This window comes from Strongylocentrotus purpuratus, unplaced genomic scaffold (genome assembly GCF_000002235.5).
Source record: "Strongylocentrotus purpuratus isolate Spur 01 unplaced genomic scaffold, Spur_5.0 spur5_contig_818, whole genome shotgun sequence".
NCBI classification, from domain to species: domain Eukaryota; kingdom Metazoa; phylum Echinodermata; class Echinoidea; order Camarodonta; family Strongylocentrotidae; genus Strongylocentrotus; species Strongylocentrotus purpuratus.
Window position 1 is genome coordinate 484,006 of NW_022145522.1, and position 10,080 is coordinate 494,085.

The following is a 10,080-nucleotide window of genomic DNA, read 5'->3' on the forward strand; positions in this document are numbered from 1 at the left end:
TGGTATTCCTCTGCTGTTGATGGAAAGATGGGAGGAGCGAATCATACAATTTTTATTCCTCCATTGTTGGTGGAAAGAGCAGACAAACACATTGTACAATATTTATTAATCCACAGTTATTGCAGGGAGGGGAGGAACGCATCACACAATCTTTATTTCCCCACTCTTGACAGAGAGAGAGAGAGAGAAAGAGGAGGAATTATGCATCACACAATTGTCTTTCTTCCACTGTAGATCAAGAAAGGGGAGAAACATATTATTGTTGAGGCCTCGGAAAGTGGAGGAGGAGGCTCCGTAAGGCCTCGGAAGGAGGAGGAGGCACCTTAAGGCCTCGGAAGGAGGAGGAGGCTCCGTAAGGCCTCGAAAGGAGGAGGAGGAGGCTCCGTAAGGCCTCGAAAGGAGGAAGAGGAGGCTCCGTAAGGCCTCGGAAGGAGGAGGAGGCTCCGTAAGGCCTCGAAGGAGGAGGAGGAGGCTCCGTAAGGCCTCGGAAGGAGGAGGAGGCGGCACCGTAAGGCCTCGGAATGAGGAGGAGGCTCCGTAAGGCCTCGGAAGGAGGAGGAGGCTCCATAAGGCCTCGGAAGGAGGAGGAGGAGGAGGCTCCGTAAGGCCTCGGAAGAAGGAGGAGGAGGCACCGTAAGGCCTCGGAAAGAGGAGGGGGCACCGTGAGGCCTCGGAAGGAGGAGGGGGCACCGTTAGGCCTCGGAAGGAGGAGGAGACACCGTAAGGCCTCGGAAGGAGGAGGAGGAGGCACCGTAAGGCCTCGGAAGGAGGAGGAGGCACCGTAAGGCCTCGGAAGGAGGAAGGAGGAGGAGGAGGCACCGTAAGGCCTCGGAAGGAGGAGGAGGCGGCACCGTAAGGCCTCGGAATGAGGAGGAGACACCGTAAGGCCTCGGAAGGAGGAGGAGGAGGCACCGTAAGGCCTCGGAAGGAGGAGGAGGCACCGTAAGGCCTCGGAAGGAGGAGGAGGAGGCACCGTAAGGCCTCGGAAGGAGGAGGAGGCACCGTAAGGCCTCGGAAGGAGGAGGAGGAGGCACCGTAAGGCCTCGGAAGGAGGAGATGACACCGTAAGGCCTCAGAAGGAGGAGGAGGCTCCGTAAGGCCTCGGAAGGAGGAGGAGGCTCCATAAGGCCTCGGAAGGAGGAGGAGGCACCGTGAGGCCTCGGAAGGAGGAGGAGGAGGAGGCACTGTAAGGCCTCGGAAGAAGGAGGAGGCACCATAAGGCCTCTGAAGGAGGAGGAGGCACTGTGTGGCCTCGGAAGGAGGAGGAGGCTCCGTGAGGCCTCGGGAGGAGGAGGAGGAGGAGGCTCCGTGAGGCCTCGGAAGGAGGAGGAGGCTCCGTAAGGCCTTGGAAGGAGGAGGAGGCTTTGTAATTATTTATTTTTGTCTGATATATATCACTGTTTAAATGAATAGATTTGTTTATAAAATAGTTTTTTAAAATTCCAAATGAGGAGATTGAGGGAGGGGTGTAATAAATGATTTAGTTGGAAAGATGGGGTTCCTATCAAGAGGCTAAGATGACACATATCTCTCATACTGGAGGTTAGATTGCACTCACCCATCTGTTGCTCATGTTCTGTCCCCTAGGATTGCCTCTCCCATATAAGAGTGATCTATGATCCAATGATGCAGTCAGAAGTCTTTGCTTGTCCCATCAACATTTCTCCTGAATCCTGCTTGACATCTAAACTGATCAGACTCAAACAACAAGTTAGACACTGAATAGATGATGCAGGTTTCAAAGAGCCAACTAGGATGGACAGTCAACTTTCATTAGCATTTGCCATCTATGCACCGTTTTCTCTATCCCTAAAATAACCAAAATGTTCCATACCCCGTGTAAACCCAATACCCCCTGTTACCCCCATGTTACACCCCTGTCACCCCAACATTCCCTGTTACCCCCAATACCGTGTGTCCCCCAATACCCCTATGTTACCCCCAATTCCCCTTTTACCCCCAAGTTACCCCCAAGTTACCCCCAAGTTACCCCCAATATCCCATGTTATCCCAGTCCCCCTGTTACCCCCTTCCATAACACAAACCCATCACATGTTTGACAAGGTTGATCACTAAAACTTTAAGAGAATTGTGTATGGATAAACAGATTACTTTAACGCTATGTCTGTGAAAATGTATCACTACTGTATGTTTTTTAGTACTTTTATGGTTGGGAATATCTACTATTTGAAGAAAAAGAATATATATATAAGAAAGAAAAGATGAAAGGATGGAAGGTAATGAAAATATAATATAAACAGAAATCAGACTCCCACCCGGCCCCCCAAAACTAAAACAAACAAAACAAAAGACAAACATGATCTTGTAAATTAATACCTCCAAGCTAAGGGCACATTGATCTATTTCAAAGTCGAATGACTATTTTTCAAGTTTTTGTTGAAAATTACTACATGCACCTGTATATCAATTATAGCACTTTCTGTAGATGTAGCACAACACAATCACTACTGCTGTGCACTGAACAATGTATGCACCATCTCTGCTCCCTTGGGAGTGTTTGGTATGCATGACAGAAAGGAGCTCCATGTATGTTGGTTAAGAGCTTGTGCTATTAAAATTATTTTATATTATATTATATTATATAACTATTCTCATCATTGCTGTTTAGGAGGAGGCGCAATAGCTCTGTTGGGTCGAGCAGTGGTCTCGTAATCCGGTGACCCGGGTTCGAAACCAAGTCGATGCGCTAAAGTGCCCTCTGGTAAGGCATTAATCCTCATTACCAGGTCTCTCGGAGACGACCTAAAGCCGTCGGCCTCTGGTTGCTTACTAACAAGCATTTATACTTTCTTAGCAATCAGGTAAGAAATAACCACCACTACCTGTAAACTAAATTATGTGCACACTGGTGAGGGGTTATCAAAACATTACATTTGATATAGCCTACATATAGCTGGCTACTACTTGGCATGGGTGAAATTACCTCATGCCAGTTGCATGTTGTACTGCCAAATTTGTGAGTACTGTAATGTCAATGACTATTCCTTATTCATGATTGGGTAAAACACTTAAAGGCCCACTGCACTACTTGTAGCTACTTGCGCCCTCTTACAACAAACAATGCCTAATCGGTGACCATTGGTACCCCATGATCCTCTTTTTCTTATGTTAACTGAGAGCTGAGTTGATGAGATAACCACCTGTCCAGTGACCTTGCAGGGCGCTCTAATACCTCCTGTAAACTATGGCAGATAAGCTTTAATCTATATAGCTTTGCAGGAAAGGTGTTTCTGGCATGCAGGCATGCGGCCGTGTTTGCTTTGAACAGGCAACCTCATCCAAATTGATGAAGCATTGTACATAGCATCTTTGAAACTTCAGAAAGGTGCTCATAATCATCGCCTCTCAAATTCCTGAAAGAAACTTTTTCCTGAAACAATATGGGACCTAGCTCTTAATCAGCATCATTTGGATATTAAGATCATGTTTATGGTCTGATTGTCATAATCAGCAAAGTAAACATTAATCTCAATTTGGGATTCTGCCCTGCCAGTCATAAGACTGTTTAGTCATACAGATGAAAGGTTATAGGGTACGCTGGTCCTAAATGTCATTATTCATACAAATTTGTTCAAAATTCAAATAATTTATCCTTGAAACTAACCAGAAGAAAATAGGACATGTCTTGTCCTTCCAGAGAACATCAAGGAATTTCCCAACAAAAATCAGCAAAGTCTGAATTAGAAGGAAATCTGATAATGTTCCTGAGTGAAAGAGCTGTCAGTCAAGAACATGGGAGTACATACAATATGTCCAGTACTGACAATGTGAATCAGGGATCCACTAATCTCTCATACAATGCATAATTGCACTATGTCTTCTAGAACTCCTACGTTTTACTTCAGAGACTAGACAAAGACAAGAAAGTTTTGTTTTTGCAAAAATAGTAGGAGTTGTGAAGATGCTGACCTAGATGTCAAGGACTGCCGATGTACGTCTAGCATACATAATATTCATCACAATGAAGTTGGAATGATGTGGCAGGAGAGTCAATCACATCGATGTGATTGAAAAGTTACGAGAGGGAATTCTGTGCTTCTAATAGCTCCCATTTATTAGTATCATCATTATTATTAAGTATTTTGCGTCACCTATCCCTGCATGGGATGCAAAAAGGGAACTGAATCACTGTAACCATCGGGTCTCTCCTCCCAGTATAACTGATTGGGGTGTGCAGGTGAACCACTACACCGGGGTTTCTCCCCACCCTTATACGAATAGTGCAATGGATTCTTAATGTGCAAAGGTGGTGACACTCATCAACACGGGTCCTCCATTTAACGTCCTATCAGAGGGACAGAGTGTTTCCACTTAACATAGCCTGCGTCTATGCAACAATGGGAGGGGCATGTTAACACACAACGCAGGCTTCAGTCATCCGCCTGGGTTGCATTCGAACCCAAGATCTTTGTTTCGACAGGCAGACGCTTTACCGACTGAGCCAACTCGCCTCCTTTTGGGAACATATCAAGCATATATGACCCATCCTATTATTAAGCTATTGTCGAAATAGCATATATTTTTCAGTCAAGCATTATGTATAAATTCAAATACAAATTCAAAAAGTTGCAATGAGGATGTTTTTGATAGAGGAAGAAAAAGTGGGAGTTCTATCTATTAAATGCCATTTCTGTTGGCATAAATCATTGCAATAGAAAAGGCAGTGGTTTCAGAGTGGTCTCCTAGCATAAATGCATTACAGATTGTTGGTATCAATGACCACTAAACATCGTGTACAATGTCCTTTGGCAAGACATTGATCTGCATTTGCCACACTCAGCCCAGGTGATGTAAATGGGTACCTGGCAAGAATTAATTCGTTGAAATGCTAGAGCGCCGTAATGGCTGCCGTGCTAAAGCCGGGATAATAATCTCCCTCTGTGCCTCAGATTAGTTTACTAGGTCGATGGTGCATGGTAAATGCTGTAGTATTATCATACCAGCTACAGGTAAACTGAAAGTTCAGACATCACTTGGCATCAAATACTCAAGCACGAATTTCCTTGAACTGATGAGGTAGCCAAGATTACCATGACAACTGTTACCAATAATAATGATAATTATTGATAAGGTTTGTATCAATACAGTCAAATTCATCATCCCTCTTTCACCACGAGTCAAGAAAATGACGGTGAACTTGTCTAAGATGTTCTATATGTTACATATTATAAACAAGGTGTGGCAAAACTTGGATAGTTGAATATGAAAAATGCTGCATCTTTGTGCAAATCAGACTGCATAAAGCAATTGCTTTCATGTCCATCTGGGCTACAGTTCCCACCGCCCCAGGGATGGGAGGTAAAACGGAGGGCCAGTGCACAAAGGAGCCTTTCCCATGAATTTGTCCATGACTTTGTCCATGACTCTCTGCATTTTGAATCAAGGGTACACATGTAATGCCCTCTATGATTTGGATTCCTTCCACATAGTGAATTAGACACTCTGAAACCAATTAAAAATCCTCTGTGGAATGGAGGAACCAGTTGGGAATTTGGGTACATTTGGATCAATCTGCCCTTGTTTGGGATATCTATTTTGATCATGGACTTTATTATCATTTTATACCGTTTTGCTTCTTTTCTTAGGTTTAGTTTTAAAAATCCAACAGCATCCCTTTCTGCCTATATTCAAATTGCATTGTTAGAATGTAGAATGTTGAATTAAAATTATATCAAGAAATGTAGGAATGAAATGACATGAAATGAAATGGACTGACATTTGTCATTAAAACTAGTCTGGAAAATAGGCAAGAACTTCAAGCCCCTCCCATTTTACCCATCATGTTTTACTAATCCTGCTGAATTGTATCCAATGGGTAATATATATTTTCCTAATATTTCTTATAATTTTGTTCAATTGATAGATAAAAACGTGATCCCATTAAACCCTCCTGTTTTAACTCTCTTTCAATTGTGTCCAATGTGTAATATATTATATAAATCCCAATTAATTTTCAAATTTTAGTACCACTGATAGAAAAAATATGATTGCATTTGCAGGCATTAATGCTACATAAAAGTATGACTTCCTTACCTCCCGTTAACTCTAAGAACCTGCTTATCATCTGCCCAGTGCCAACCTATTGCGTGAATCATCACAGGTCAGATGCCAGGTAGGACCCAGAAGAGTAGTTGATGACTTCAAACACAGACTTCTTTCTGCATCATCATCTTCACATAGATCACACCATGGAAGAGACAACCTTGAAGGAGCAGAAACTTGAGGAAGATTTGTTTAATGCAATCCTTCTACCAGCACAGACAATGTGTGACCCCTTGGTCTCTAGATATGATAGGGATGAGAAAGGGAACGAGGAGGTGTACCATACAATTGGAAGGGATGAAGGGGGGTCTGGTATATGGGAGGGGCAGGAGAGTGTGGTTAGGAAGAATTATGGGAGGAATATAAGCATCACAATATTATTTTAGGGGATTCATTATAAGGACAAGAAAAGGAGCCCATTGAGTAGCCCGATAATTGCTGCACTATTAAATCCTCAAGTATTTTACAAAAGGGGAAAAAGAATTCAAGGCATGAGGCTCTCTAACTATTTCCTTTTTTTTTCTTCTAAAAAGCTCATACCTCAAGTTAAAAATAGGTACAAGACATTTATCATTTTAATTAGTTCTTTAGTCACTTTGCCCCAATAAAGGCTTAAGGATTTGACATGAAGAATTATGGGAAGGCTGTAGAAACCTGTAGATGTAGATGGATAATGGCTGCACTAATCTACAGAGTACCAATGGCAGATAATTTTCCTTTTCTTCCTATATTAATTTTGTAGAGAACAATATAAAGTAGTCACTTTGCCCACATTCATTTAACACAAAAAGTGTAAAACAATATGTTTCTAATGATTAAAGTTAAACAATTAATGGGATATACCAAATGGAGTTTTAACTACAAGGTGTGAGTTAGTCAAAAGTTAACCCATTGCTTACTGGAACCTGGTGGTCCCTGTGTTAAGCCTATGGGAATTAGATAAATCAGTAGCCAACGGGTCAAAAAAAACATATAAGAAACCCAGCGATAAGCAGTTTTTTTTACAATAATATATATCACATGAAAAATTATATAGAGAACATCATTACAAGATTATATTGTGATGGAATACAAACATACAACAAACATACTCTGGTTTTTAGCATATTTTACTGTAAATAAAAATTAACGAGTGCTTTGTCCACACACCATTCCTGCAATAGGCCATTTTCGTAATGTAACCAAATTTAATGCATATGTCTTTGTGAAGTGCCTCAATACAAGTTATTTCATTCACCTGATAAGATTAATAGTATTTCAATAGACAGAATTCGAACTGCATACATTAGTTGTTGCCAGGAAGGACATGGCTTGACCTACCTAGCAACACTTAATATAATGCAGTTTGCATTCTGACTATTGAAATAATATTATTCTTATCAGGTGAATGAAATGAAATGAAATTTATATTGAGGCACTTCACAAAGACGTATGCATTAAATTTGGTTACATTACGAAAATGGCCTATTCTTGACACTCGTTGTAGTTACACTATGAACATGAAGGACAAAGAAAGCGGACAAAATATACAGTTCCTCAGGTAGACAAAGAAACATCCCTTCACTGCTATTAAGTAAAAATGTGTAGAACAGGTGAATATGCATGTGACACCTGTTCTACACATTTTTACATAATAGCAGTGAAGGGATGTTCCTTTGTCTACCTGAGGAACTGCATATTTTGTCCGCTTTCTTTGTCTGTCATATTCATAGTGCAATTACTCGCCTCACCTACCATCCCAGTATAGCTTCCTGAGTGAGCTGCCAAAGGGTTTACCCAACCAAGTAGCAAATACATGCATAATGTTTAAAAAAAAAAGGTTTGTCTATATACCAGCAACCTAGCAACAATCTGATTTATAGTATATCTCTCCTACATAACACCAGTATAAAATCATATATATATTGTGATAGCATACACACATGCATACAATGCTATGAGGAAAAGTAGAGAAGATAATACAATGTACTCACCAATACGAATCGAAAAGAGGGAACTGAAGAAAACGTGGGAATACCGACTGTTTTAAACTAGTGTTCGGGTGTCCACCGTCCAGCAGTATCTTGATCGCTCCATTGCCTCTATTCATACAATTAAATCTATTATCATGATTTCAAAGACTTTCACGTACTTGGCGTTTAAACATGTGAATCGTTTCTAAGCTGTGAGACTGAACTCGTGTTTATTCATTCTTGGTCTATATCAATTACCACCACTCTTCTCGTAAGATGTGCATCGTCACCAGTCTCGTCCATAGTTTCGAAGAACTATTCTATGGTTATACAATATATTTACATCACCATGCAAGCCGACACTTACAAGCAGCATCTATTCTATGTTTGTTAACCATCGGAGCATGTAACCGGGGGCGGATCCAGCCGGCGCGGGGAAGGGACCATAATGTTTTTTTGTTGCTTAACGGGGGGGGGGGGGGGGGGGGGGGGGGTAGTGAGCACTTTTTTATACTTTTTTTACTCAACATCCCCCCCCCCTCTTTAGCAAAAAAAAACAGAAAGGTAAAATTGTGGTTACCATTTTTTGTTTTGCCAGGGAGGAGGGGTCCGTCTTCGTTTTTTTATAAAGGTAAAATTGTCGTTACCATGTTTTAGTTTTACTTCTTTGCCCGGGGTGCCCCCCATTGGATACGCCCCTGCATGTAATCATGCATGGTAAAGAAATGCGCTAACCACGTGATGATGAGGAGTGAAGACGAGTGAATTACCTATACACAATTAGCTAGTTAAATCATATTGAAAAAACAACCAGCTCTTGTGCAAGGTTGACAAAATAGAATGGGTGAATGTCGTTCATTTGATAATTTCATAAGGAAAGAATGGATAAGCCCTTTAATACGTTCCTTAATAAAATAAACTACAAATTCGATCACCTTGTCATAGCATGTATGGTTATTGGTTAACATGAATGACATTTGTCAATGTAAATGTGCACATGAACAGTGCAGGTATGTCCCTTTTTTTAATTGTAGGTTGATATATGATTTATGCGGTTCTAGGACACCTACCTCGTGGACATCGATCCACCCCCAGACAACTATCCCCTACGACAACCATCCTCTAGGACAACCACCCCCGGACAACTTTCCTAGGGGTTAGTTGACTGGGGACGGTTATCCGGGGGTGGATGTCCAGGGGGTAGGTGTCCGGATACGGAATTATGCAGCATCATTCTGAACATTGTAATAAGACTAATAACGAAGTATATTCAAATGAAGAAAAAAAAAACATAAACAAACAGCCAATAGCAGTAGCGTATGCAGGATTTTTTTTCGAGGGGGAGGGGGGGGGGGGGGTAAGGTCACTTTTTTGTCACTTTTTTTTTAAATTTGAGGGGGGGGGTTCCTCCAAAATACACACATATAAATAAATTGAGGGGGGGTTAAACCCCCAACCCCCCCCCCCCTGCGTACCCGCCTGGCCAATAGTAAGACTGAATATTCAAAAGGAAAAGAGAACCAAGGTAAGGTTCAGTTCGAGTTTCAGTTTTAGTCAATAAATCAATAAATCAATTCCAACAGAACAGTAATTTTGACAAGATATCAGATATACAACAAAACAACCATTTGATGCATTTTACATGGTTTTAATGCATTTTACATGGTTTAAAGTTATGAAATAGAAAGTATACATAAATATCCAGTATTAGGAATACCTAATACCTAATACTTGACAGTCAGAGAAGAGAAGTGAATTACATGTTATATGATTGAAATTTTTATTCTTCTGTCGGTTCATACTTTTTCATGTTGTATATACTTATGTTTTCGTACATTATAGAAATTCTACAAATTCATCATTATTTTCCTCTTCTTCCTTCTCCTCTTTTTCTTCTTCTTGTACTTAATATCATTTCTATCATCAGTTTAATGTTGTTATTATTATTAATATCTTTAATAAGTAGTTCTTTTAATTTTCTTATCTGTCTGTAAATATTACTATTTTAACTTATTAATTTTATACAATGTCTGTAAGGGACCCCACTGGAAATAAGCTCTCGAGC